The sequence below is a fragment of the Podarcis gaigeae genome (assembly GCF_964106915.1).
Source record: "Podarcis gaigeae genome assembly, chromosome: 5".
NCBI classification, from domain to species: domain Eukaryota; kingdom Metazoa; phylum Chordata; class Lepidosauria; order Squamata; family Lacertidae; genus Podarcis; species Podarcis gaigeae.
The window spans coordinates 87,463,059-87,475,117 of NC_139681.1; the positions used below are offsets into that span (position 1 = coordinate 87,463,059).

Sequence of the window (12,059 nt, forward strand, 5' to 3'; positions counted from 1 at the left end):
CAAGTTCATTGTCTTTACCTCCCTACTCCCAGGCAGCCTGCTTTATTGCTAGCATCCCTTATCTCCCTCCTTGATCACTTGATCAACACCCACTTCCCTCTTTTATATATATATATAAAAAGCATGATCTGCTTTTCTCCCCTGGGCAATTCGGCTCCAGGGCCCAAGCATTTGCTCCATAAGAAGCACAGACATTTCCCCATACCTTTTAGGAAGAAAACAGTGAGTCTTATGGAGCGAAAAATACAGTATTTCTTTTAGCTGTGCTCCTCCCGGCAGTCAATTCTCCTCTGATCACTGCTGTGGATGGATGAAGCACTGTACCACTGAACAAAAGTGCACACCTCATCCTATTATATGCATTTTTGCATGCATTACTTGGTTGGAGTACCGCAGCACAGTTAGAGAAGTGCAAATGTGGAAGGATGGCTGCGCCTGTTGTTTCAGAAAAGGAAAATCCGGCAAGTTTTCCTTTAAACGTGAACAGCTGAAACATGTCTAACAACATGCCCTTGACACAATTAAAGCACACGGCTTCCCCAAAGAACCATGGGAACTGTAGTTCTCCCCTTCATTCACAGAGGTACAGTTCCCAGGATTCTCTGAGGGGGAAAAGCCATGGGCTTTAAATGTGTGCTTGGTGCAGCAAACGGAAGCAAAGTGTCCAAATCAAGGGAAGTAATAGTTCCACTCTATTCTGTCTTGGCATAGGAGCCGACTCCTAGGGGCTGGGCCCTCACAATAAAATATTTGAGGGAGCTGGGCCCCACAAAGTTGATGGGCACAGTGGTATGCGCACACTGTGTCATGCAATCGATTATGCGGGGTGTGGCTTATCTGGGCCCCCACAATATTTTATTCAAGTTGGCACCCACAACTAGAATACTGTATCCCATTCTGGGCAGCACAATTTAAGAAGGATGTTGACAAGCTGGAATGTGTGCTGAGAAGGGTTGACCAAGATGATCAAGGGTCTGGAAGACAAGACAAGCCTTATGAGGAACTGTTGAGGGAGTTGAGTATGTTTAGCCTGGATAAAAGGAGACTGAGAGGAGATAACAGCCATCTTCAAATATCTGAAGGGCTGTCACATGGAAGATGTGGATTCGAGTTACAAAAAAGGAGGTTCCGACTAAGCATCAGGAAGAACTTTCTGACAGTAAGTGCAGTTCGACACTAGAATAGGCTCCCTTGTGGTGAGTGTGTGGATTTCTCATACAATGGAGGTTTTTAAGCGGAGGTTGGGTGGCCATCTGCCATGCACGAAGGAGATGAAATTCTTGCATTGCGGGAGGTTGGACTAGATGACCCCGGGGGTTCCCTTCCAACTCCGCGATTCTATACTGCCGGCCTGCTTCTCTCTCTGTAAGTTCCACCTCTGCACAAGAATATTGGGGGAGAGAAAGGATGGGGACGGACTTTCAAGGCCAGCATTTGCAGAGACGCTGCTGCTGCCTCCCTCCGTCTCCACCCCCGGCCCGAAACACACACACACACACACACACACACACACACACATTGTGGATCCCCCCCTCCTCCGCCCCGTTTTTCTTTAATTTCCCTGTTCCACGTCACAGTTGACGCCGGGACCTTTGTCACCCTCAGTGCTGCCACCACGCTGCTGCCAGCCAAAGCGGAAAAACGGGAGGTGTGTGCATGCATATGTGTGTGTGTGGGGTGTGTGTGTGTGTGTCAGTGAACGCTAACAGCGGGGGCGGGTTGGACGAGGGCTCTGCGCGCAGGCGCGTACACACACACACACACACACACACACACACAATCCCCAAGCGAGGGATCCCCTCGCTTCCCAGGGATTGCCCCCCACTGCCTTCTGCAACTTCCCCCCAGTCATGCAATGGAGATGGGGAAAAGCTAGAGGTGGACGAAAGCCTGCATGCATTCCTTGTTCTCCTAAGCTTTGATTGTGCTCGCCTCGGCTGCTGCTGCTGCTGCTGTGCAAGCGCGCCCCTTGCGCGCGCGCGCTCCGCACACAGCTGCGAGGCTGTTCGGCGCGCGTAGCGGCGTGTTCCCGTGAGCGCGCGCGCGCCTGAGAGTGCCCGCGCCTCCCTCTTATGTCTACAGGTAGCAGCAGCGGCGGCGGCGGCAGCAGCAGCAGCAGCAGCAGCGGAAGGGGGGCGAAAAAGGCAACTGAACTGCAGGAGCCTTTGCTCGAATTTGGAAAGCGGCTGATGCTCCCTTTGCCTACGGATGTACAGCCTTCTGTCTCCTTCGTGATCCCGTCTCCTTGGGCCACTGTGTGCTGCTCTTCCCTGATCCCCCTTCTCCCTCCATCCCTCTCTCCTTCCTTCCTTTTAATTTTTTTTAAAAAATAATAATAGTAATAATATTTTTTTAATCACCCTTGGGGATTTTGCATGATATCTATCTATAGATACAGAGCTGCAATTCCCCTCCTTGCAAGTGACTTTTCTCTCTGCAAATAATTTTGGAAATTAATTTCCTCTCTCCCGACGTGTTTCTACGTTTGGCTTGCCAAGTTTGTAGCGAGACACGTCTTCTGAAATTCTCCTTTCTCCCGCTCCTTTTTTTTGGGGGGGGGTGGGGTGAGTGGGGAGGGGGGCGTTGGTGTAGGATCGGTCGCAGCGACAGCCCCTCGCTGGATGTAGAAAGGCACAGATTTTGCGATTTTCCTCTTTTCTCCTTCCTCCAAATTCCCTTCTTCTCGCCACCCTACCTCTCCTGGACGCCTCTCCCCTCTCCTCTCCTCAAGACATTTGGAATCCTCTAGGGAGCTAATGGATACTAAGGAATCAGCTTGGCACATTCTTCCGTCGAGTCCCTTTCTAGAAGAGGAGCATTAAAGACATGCACGTTGCTTGCTCCCCCCTTGTTTTTTTCTTTTCCTAAAACAAGACCCAGCCTTCAACTTAGCTTCCTCTTCTTCTCCAAGTATTTATGATTGCAGATCAGGTACAAAAGGAGGAGTAGTTTGATAAGGTAAGGCATCTATTTCTGTCCTTTCCAAGACGCCAGCATGTTATCTATCTGGGCTTTCCAATAACTTGCCTCTTTCTCCCCATCGCTTTCCCCAGAAGGGGTTCATTTCTCTCTCCGCCGCCCCCCCCCCCACCTCAGGTCCAAGTCTCTCCTATGCTTCCCCCGCAAAATATATCTGAATTGTCTTTGTGTGCGCTCTAGTATTAAATCTGATTAACCCTCCACCCCTCCTCTAATATTATAAGAGTTTATGTCTGCTCCAGGCATGTTTTGTCTGTATGGGAGAGCTGGATTTCAAACACACATGCCAGTATCTTCTGATTAAAGGAACAGCTCCCACCACCCCCCACTCTCTCCCCTTTTTGGGGTATACTTCCTCTTCTTCCACAGCAGTCTGCATTAACACAGCATACATAAGCAGCAGGCAAAAGCTGGCCTTTATTATTTATGTGCCTAGGAGAAACTTGACAAGTGGAACTAAAAAGTCTTTATATATCAAGGTATTTGCTGCAGCTCTTATAAATAAAGCCCATTTAATTCGAGGGAGTCAGCACCATCAGTTAAGAATAGGGTGGAGGAGACGGCTTGATCCGTGTAGAAGTGGAGGGGGGGCATTTATTGATTAAGGCTTTGGTTGTACGTTTGGGGCTCTGTTCATATTTGCCCTTAGCGGAGAAAAAGCCCATAATCTTCGCTTCAAAAAGCCAGAAGCAGTGGGATTTTTGGGGGGAATGGGCTAGTTTTCCAGTAACACTCTCCCCAGACATTTTCTTCTCCCTGTGCTTTTAAATGCATGAATTCTTGACCTGTCCTCTCCTGTGGTTCTCAGCCTCTGGCTGCAATCTCTGTGATATACTTCACCTAGGCTTGACTCCTTAGTGACCAGCTTCTTAGTAAGTGGCTCTGTGTTTGGGAAGGATAGAGAAAAGTCTTTTTGGGGGGCGAGACAGAGGTGCGTTGGCAGAGGAGCGTGCAGTTGTGGGGGGCAAGGAGGAAGCCCCACGGAGGGTGTGTGTGAGAGACACCTCCACGCAACACGCTGGAGAAGCGTTAGTGAGAATCACAAGGGTGCTAGGGCATCTGAATCTTCTGTGCCTGGTGCTTGCTAGTTATTGGCAGCTGAAGAATGACTGGGAGCAGCAGCCAGGAAACAGAGGAAGGAAAGAGGATGTGGAAAGACAGTGGAATCAGGCAAATGAACTGAAGGGGAGGAGGGTTGGGAAGAGAGATTGGGAAACATAAGATGCTTGCACTGAGAATGTTTGCAAGCTTTCTGGCCACACAAGGTTCTTCCATAGGCACTGCTGTTTGGTGTTGTCTTTAAACAAGTTAAGCGCAGTAGCTTATCAGTCATCAGGAGTCAGAGAGACGGGTGGTGATGGGTGTGCTTGTGCATTTGTGCATGAGTGTTCAAACGCTGGCTACAGAGAGGCGCTGATAGATTATAAAGCATCCCCTTGGAGCAACTGCCTTCACTTCAGTTCATCTCCTTTGCAGGATCTGGCACCAACCCAACCTGGCCTTCTCTTCTTCATCATCATAACATGTCTGTTATTTCCCTTATAGTTATTCTCCCCTCCTTGGTGATTTCCTTCCACGTTACTTTCTTGGGGCGATTCTCATCCGCTCTGCTGAAACATGCTCTGTAGAGGTCTTTCTCCTGTTTTACGAGGGGCAGGAAGTGGTGTAAAGAAAAGGATGGTGGGAAACACCTGGCTGGAATTTATTTGCATTACAAAGAATCATTTGAATTGCAATTAACTCTCCCTGGGATATAACCATATGCAATGAAGCTGTTAGAGCTGAGACAAGGGGAAGGTGACATAAAAGAAATTAGGCTTGGCCTCTCAGCGATATAGATCCTTGGTCTCCATCAGTGAGCTCTCTGGGCCATATTTTATATCCCAGGTTCATACTTGGGAAAGAGCAAGGCTTTCAGCAAGCAGCTAATTGCAGAAATATTCTGCTTTTTATGGGATTTAATGGTCCTTTTTTGTCTTAAAATAAAATCTCCCTGTGCTAATAAAGCAGTCTGTATCTATCACAAATTACTTGTGCTCCTCTAAGGATAAATGTTAACCTTTTTTTTAATGCATCCATTTCCAAAATAATTAATTGCTGTGAACAATTGCTAAAAGGGTTCTTGGTAATAAAGGTGTCGTCAAGAAATGCTGGGTGGCATTTGACCATAGATCTTTTGCTATGTTTTTTTTAAAATAAAAAAACCCATCAATATGAAATACCCAGCGATTCTTTGCCACTTGACAGCCATAGGGAACTGAGGGCACATCTGATGAGAAGATCACAGGTGATTAGGGACAGGGGTGATGAGATGGGTCCATTCACCAAAAGGGCACCAAAAAATTCACATTGTTCTTGGTTCAGACAAAGAGCTAAGACAGCACAGGGGCTGATTTAGTGACTTGCACAAAACCCAAGTGGGCAACACGGTTTGGACCATCCGATCCCATGTCTTGATTAAAAGGGAAGGAGGGGGGGAGAGTGAAATGTTGTAGTAAGTCGGCTGGCTCTGGCGTTAGCCTTTGCAATCCTCTTAAATAAACACAGGGACTGTGGCATTCAGTTTTTCAGCCGAATATATTTAATGCTCCTGCAGCACTGGAGGAAGTGGTGATGGAAAAGGAGGATGTATATATATATTCCTTCCAGTCCATCCCTGCTGCCTTTATTTTCATGCTTTCTTTATTAATGGGATTTGCTGGAGTTTCTCTCCCCTCCTCTTTTTCTTCCCTTTTTAATCCACCATTTACATTACATGAATAACAGAAAGAAATGTCTTTTTAAAAGCCCCTGTTCAGACGAATCACAGAAGCCCCCAGCCGCTGAAGCCTCTCATCCCCCACCCCCCCAAAACAGAAGAAAAGAGCCCACAAAAAGATTTTACACTTACCTAACTTCCCCCCACAAGCCCCTTGTTCCCTTTCGTTGCCTCTTCTGAAACACTTCTGCAGCTGATACTAGAGACAACATTTGTGTATCTGATTGCCTCTGATCATTTGTTTTAAATATATCGCCCCACGTTTCAGCTGGAGTTCCATTTAACAGTATTGACAAATCATTCATTGTAGGAAAACATCATTAGAAACATAGGCTCTATTCATCATGTGAACTCTCTTTCTCTGGGCCGCCGAGTATTGAATATAATTAATCAATGAAACTAATTTCTTAACTAGAGAATTACCTTGTAGCTTTGCTGCGAAATGTTTATGTGGCTTCTGATCATCCCTTGGAGGGCTTGTTCCTGGGGCCGGGGGCTACTACACTGAACGGGCAGGAATGATTCTGCCTGGCTTGCAGCACTCAAGACTGCTTACTCTAGCATGAACTCCCATCCACTGAACAGTGAGAAGGGAAGTCCCTGGTTCAAGTCTTGTCTTTGGCGTGAAGCAGCTGAGAAGCTTTAGGAAAGCCACCTTCTCCTAGGTGTTCATCTGAACGTTCTGTGGCATTCTATTATTCGAGTAGACATAGATGGTTTCTCAACGCCTGGGGTTATTGTGGACTGGATCAGTCCAAAGGCCCATCTAATCCAGCATCCTGCTCTCACACTGGCCTACCAGATGCCTATGGGAATCCTGCAAACAGGACCTGCGCACAGAAGTGCCGTCCCCACTTTTGCATCCCAGCAGCTGCAGTAGTGGATGGTGGGGTGGGGTTGTGGCACATACCTGACCTCCCAGAAGTGGAGATGTCTCTCCTCCCCAGGAGGGAGAGTGGGAAAGGCAAGGCAGGAGGGAGGTCAGCACTGTGCAAACACACTGGCAGAACCAATATGGTGCTCTTGCTAGCGTGTTTGCACAACACCAACCTTTCCGCCTTGCCTTTCCCACTCTCCCTCCTAGTAAGCAGTGGTGACCCAACTGCTGGGAGGTCAAGTAAGTGCTATAGCTCAACCCTACAGTCCACTACTGGGCAACTGGTATTCAGAGGCATAGTGTTTCCGATGTTGGAAGCAGTTGCACCCAATGCTCAGCATTGGTCCTAAGTAAGAAGAATCTTTAGTACCCCCCCCCCCCCAATTCCTTCAACTTTGGATACCTTGTTTTGTTTAACACGTGCTTTCTTTTCCACATAAGATGATAAATGCAAAGCTATGATCTATAAATATGTATTTATTCATGCCACATGAACACTTTGATTCAGCTGCTTAGTGGATGGTTGTATCGGGCAGGTGTTCCTCCAAGCCAGATGACCCAGTTCTTTGCCTGGGTTGCCTCCCCTGAAATCTACCCCTTGTCAATGTGTCGTGGATTGTATTGCTGCTGTTGGTTTCTATGGTGAAAAGTGTTGGAATCTTGGAAGCCAAGACCCAAGTTTGGGGCAAGCACTCTTGGGTGAGAGAACCCCAGCAGAGATTTAACACCACAGTACAAGCAGCAAAGAAAGATGTGTAAAACCTTCCAGTGAGTCCCTAAAATGCCCTCTTTTAAAAGCTCTTTCCAAGCGATCTCACTTCCCTAGCATAGATACAGAACAAATGTTTTTAGTAAGTCAACAATGGACTCCTTGCAAAACTCTTCAAATGTCAGATTCAGGTGCTTTTCTATACAGCAGTCAGAAAAGATGCTGCTTAATTACAAAAGGTAAAAGTTACTAAACTATTGGTGGAGAAAAATATTTGTTTCAGATTCCATTCTGGTCTGAAACAAAAAGAGGCTGCTTAAAGCCATGCGCTGGAGTGACCAGCTTAGAGCTCCTTGCATGCTGAAATCCACTTGGAGAGTGAGATATAACCTCACTTGGAGGTTATAAGCCTTGATCAGGGCCGTCTTACCCATAGGTGCTAGGGGTGTGGGGCACCCAGGCACCGGGCTCTCAGGGGCTCCAGGTCGAGAGTCAGGGGCCCGAGAGTTGAGTGTGGGGAAAAGCCTGCCCGTCGGTCAGAGCGCCACAGTGGGCTCTTCTGCACTGCGAGTTTGGGGGCGACCAAGCCAGGGAGACACTGAGGCGGCCAGTTGGCTTTGCCTTCCTGCACACCTAAGATTGGGCAACCTTTGCACCCCGGCGCTGCATATGGTTAAGACAGCCCTGGGCTTGGTGACCCATTTTCTCTCAAGGTGGAAAGTGATGACATGCTAAGCCTGGCAGGACAGCTTACTCTATGGTTTAACCCTTTCATGAACTAATTTGGATTCAAACATGCTAGAGTTATGTGAGGCTGGAGAGAATTACACTTCTCAGCACAGAGTGTTTGTGATTTGTGGGTGGTAACTATCTCCACCCTGAGATGGATGGATGCCAACTGGTAACCCCTCACATAGACTACTGCAATGTCTTGTGGATGGGGCTGCCTCTATAGTTGGTTCAAAATAGAGCCCCCATGGTATTGTGACTGGGTATTTTCATCATGTTATGACAGTGCTTTCCCAGCTGCACTCACTCTCAGTTGGTATTGGGACCCAATTTAAAGTGCTGCATTTAATCTATAGAACTCTAAAATGCCTTAGGATCATCTCCCTGCAAATGTCTACATGAATCTTAAGATCATTCTTCATATGCACAGAACTGAGATAGGTGACCACTAAGGAGAGGGATAGCCTTTTTGGTAGTGGCACCGCAGCTATGGAATGCTTCTCTTAAGAGAGACTCACTTGGTGCCTTCTTTGTGGTCTTACCAGCACCGGACAAAGTACTTTTCTATCAACTTGGGTTTTAAATTGTGTTTTAAGTCTCAAATTATTTTATACTGTCACTGAAACAAATATGGTTTGTTTTTTGCAGTTGTCTATTCTGCCGATTTTATGATAGATATGAACGATGGTTTTGTTGGCAGCCACCCAGGGAATACTTACTGATAAGCTGAATAAATAAATAACGAAAAACACCTGTTTTAAAGATAGAGAACAAGGAGACTGACTTGTCTTCCAGTGGGAAATGTGGGAAGTCATGATGAAGAGCTCAAAAACACAAGCACAGAGTAGATCATGGAGGAAAATGAGCTGAGCAGAACTTCTCTATCACCAGCCATCCAGTGTAATTTGCCCTGTTAATCATTCATTTTCTTTTCCACTGCAATTCTGTCTATGAGCCACAGCCAGGTTCCTCTTCACCACAGCTCAGATCTAGTGTGGAGAGCCATCTATGCACACCTAGCAGGCCTGAGCAAGATAAACATTCTAAAAGATAAAGAAAACCCATGGGTTTGGCTCAGGATTAGTTTATGAAGGACAGAGTGGCTGAAATGTAGAGAGGTTGACCTGACTTAATGTATTCCTGACAGATATTTGTGCTCAGCTGCTGTTTGAAGACCTCCAAGGACAGAGGTTCCCATTTCCAGCCTAAGTGTCTTCTTTGGTTGATGAACCGCTCCTAGGATATCCATCATATAGGCTTGATTTATGATAGGGAGGGACTATAGCTCAGCGGTAGAGCATCTGCTTTGCATTCAAAAGGTTCCTGGTTCAATCCCTGACATCTCCAGATAGGATTGGGAGTCAACCCTCCCAGAAAACCTGCCAGTGAGTGAGGACAATACTGAGCTAGATGAATGGGTGGCCTGACTCTGCGCAAGGCAGCCTCTAGTAGTCCACACTGTTGACTCAGCAATCAACATGGAAGAAGAAGAAGAGTTTGGATTTGATATCCAGCTTTATCACTACCCTAAGGAATCTCAAAGCGGCTAACATTCTCCTTTCCCTTCCTCCCCCACAACAAACACTCTGTGAGGTGAGTGGGGCTGAGAGACTTCAGAGAAGTGTGACTGGCCCAAGGTCACCCAGCAGCTGCATGTGGAGGAGCGGAGACACGAACCTGGTTCACCAGATTATGAGTCTGCCGCTCTTAACCACTCTACCACGCTGGTGTAAGAGAGCAAGCGTTCTCTTAGGTAGGGAGGAAGGAAAGTTAGCAGTGGATTCAAATGCCCACTCCACATTTTTTGCCCCATTCTTGGGAGAAGAGTTTGGAGCATGAGTGGGGGGTTGGGGGAGAACTCAAAATAAATTTCAGAGAGCAGGGGCTTAGCAGAGTGGAAAAAACAGAGGAGAAGAAAAGTCAGAAATAGCCTCTCCCACTGCAGTTCCTAACAAGCCCCCATCTCCTGAAAGTTAATTAAGAATTGTCCTCTCCCAAAACTAGGTGGCAATTGTTGGTTCCCCTTTTGCCCCTTCCTCCTTGAATGCGGGCAGGGAAAGGTACTTCCAAAAACATGTGGATCGAGGCCACTGAAAACAGTGTCTGATAGTAAAGGAATAATGATATCAGCAGGAATAATGATATCAGCAGGGTACTGTTAGCAGAACTGCTTTGTTTCATTTGCAAGTACTCTCTCCCTTTTAAATACAACCGACTCAGCTGCCTTTGAAACAATTGGTCTTGTCTGTGTGCTGCCACAAAATCTTTCAGGTTCCTGTGCCCATGAATGCGGCAATAACAGAGGAGATCCTTAAACGGCAGTGAATTGCAGGCAAACGCTAGGGTTCAGGAGGTCAGCTAAGTCATTCATTATTGCACCGGGAACATTGCTGATCTAGGTGTATGGTAAATTAAATCTCATAAGGGTAACTTCTGGTAGAGGTAGGATACAGCTCCCCCGTTTGCTCTGTAGAATGGGAAAGAATGCTACCCTATGCCTGCACACCTTGTCTCCCTCCCCTTTGAGCCAATGCCGTTCACAAACACATATTGCAACCTCCCCTGGTTCTTCAGACTTAGGCAAGCAACAAATCCAGGAGTCTTACTGAGCCCTTTGATGGTCAGTATACATAGTTGGGGTGGGGACTTTACCATGGGGACCCGATTTAAGTCAAAAGAAAATTTGCCTACAATTATTCCTAGTCCTGCATAGAAGAAGTGATGCTTCTGTCCATTCATCCCCAGTAGGGTGTGAGCGCCTTCTGTCTGAGCTTCTCAAAAGGCCTTCATCATTGGTTCAGAGTTAGGTGGGTCAATCTACACTCCATTACAGTGGTACCTCAGGTTACATATGCTTCAGGTTACATACGCTTCAGGTTACAGACTCCGCTAACCCAGAAATAGTGCTTCAGGTTAAGAACTTTGCTTCAGGATGAGAACAGAAATCGTGCTCTGGCGGTGCGACGGCAGCAGGAGGTCCCATTAGCTAAAGTGGTGCTTCAGGTTAAGAACAGTTTCAGGTTATGAACGGACCTCTGGAACGAATTAAGTACTTAAGCCGAGGTACCACTGTATTTGAATGGACTGCTTTTTTGTGTTGGATTTGATCACTGGAGCCATAAAGACTTAGTCCAGTGGTTTTCAAATGGCTCCTTGGAAGATTACATTGCTGAAGAAATCAGCAACGGCGGACAATTGTTTGAATACAGCGTGGAGTTGAATTCAGCAGTGCACTCTCAGTTCCTGTGTGGGAAAGAAGATGCCTAAGAAGTGTGACCTGTTCCTATACTTACAGGCGGTAATCATTTTGTGCGGCAGTTCTATTCCTGGCCCGCATGCGCATTGGTGGAACATGCATAAGCCCACTCCTCCCCATTGCACCCCATTCTGCCCCTTCCGGGTCCAAAAGGACCAGTGCATCAGTGGTCATGTGTCAATTGGATGTCCACAAAATGGTCAACACCTGTATTGAGCCTGTGCCTAGGAAATGACCCAAGATCCTTGGCAGATCTGATGGACTCATTGGCAGAAAATAGGTATGGAATGGGTTCCCTGAGGGTAGGAAGTCACAAAACCCCTAGAGTTGGGTCTTTCATACCTAAAGGAGAAGGCAGTGTGGCCTCTTATGGCCTGCTGCAGCCTTAGGTTTGTGCAGATGCATGATATTGTATCCAACTGAGTCATACTTAGAGTAGCCCCACGGACTCAAGTTAGTCTGCACTTTTTAGAAGCTTTTCAGGAACTTCTACTTTGGTTTGGTTTGCAGCGATCGTGTTTGAGCCTTAATGCTGTTTACACTTATTGCAATGCCTTTGATTTAGGGTTGCAAACTTCAGTCAATTAATCGGTTAGGTTAAATGATATTCTATATATATCCTATAAAGTAGTTATGAAAGCTACAGATGACAGGCATCATATTAGCATTCCCTTTTTTTCTCTTGCAGGAGGGCATGGCACGTCTGAGATTGCTTTTTGATGTCCGTAGCAGGCACAAAGTATCCTCCCCC

At 46.8% G+C, this 12,059-nt stretch overlaps 1 protein-coding gene across 2 annotated transcripts in view; it reads left to right on the forward strand.

Moving 5' to 3' along the window:
• Positions 1–2,071: 2,071 nt before the first annotated feature.
• The window catches only part of NLGN1 (neuroligin 1), a 645,947-nt gene continuing 635,959 nt past the window's right edge, over positions 2,072–12,059 (forward strand). Inside the window, exon 1 of one of the 2 annotated variants that reach the window (XM_083739352.1) lies at positions 2,072–2,958. The gene's annotated coding sequence lies outside the window, so the exon portion shown is untranslated. The remainder of the gene's footprint in view (positions 2,959–12,059) is intronic. The other variant, XM_083739347.1, reaches the window with a different exon arrangement.